Here is a 603-nt window from a genome sequence, read left to right as displayed (position 1 = left end):
AGTTCCTTTCCAGAAATTTCTTGTTTGATTTGGGAAGTTGATTTAAAAAAAAAAAAAAGACACATAAAAAACCCACAAAACACAATCTGTAACATGCCTGTGTTGACAGTAAGTATTTTCAAATTGATTAGTCAAAATTCGCAAAACGCTATTGCTACTTGTGTTAAAATTGCAAAGTATTGTTACAACATATACGTAATTAATCAAACTGAACTGCGTCATTGATTGCGGCTCATTCCTTGCAGGCTCTTCCTGTCTTGGAGAAATCTGTATTTTCATTTAGCTTTTGCTTTGGGAAAAATTCTTTGGAAACATGTGAAACATGATCTAACTTTATATGGTTTAGGTTTCCTTTCAAAGCTTGACCATGCAAATCATTAAAAAAACTTAAAAACTACTGTATTAACTTGCAGTTTGAGACAAAAATAGTCATTTTTCTAGAGCAAACATCTCTAGTTGTGATTTTAGGAAAGAAGAGCATTAAGTCTTTTCTTCCTTCCCTCTCCAAAATAGTTTGCTTGTCCTACCCAAGACCTGAGCTAGTGGCTTTACAGCCAATAGTCGGTGTGCTCTGTGCCGTATTACATAAAGGTGCTCTGGCAA

This window comes from Apaloderma vittatum, unplaced genomic scaffold, assembly GCF_000703405.1.
Source record: "Apaloderma vittatum isolate BGI_N311 unplaced genomic scaffold, ASM70340v1 scaffold1130, whole genome shotgun sequence".
In the NCBI taxonomy this organism is placed as follows: domain Eukaryota; kingdom Metazoa; phylum Chordata; class Aves; order Trogoniformes; family Trogonidae; genus Apaloderma; species Apaloderma vittatum.
The sequence above is the reverse complement of the archived record's forward strand: the minus strand, read 5'-3'. Positions refer to the sequence as shown.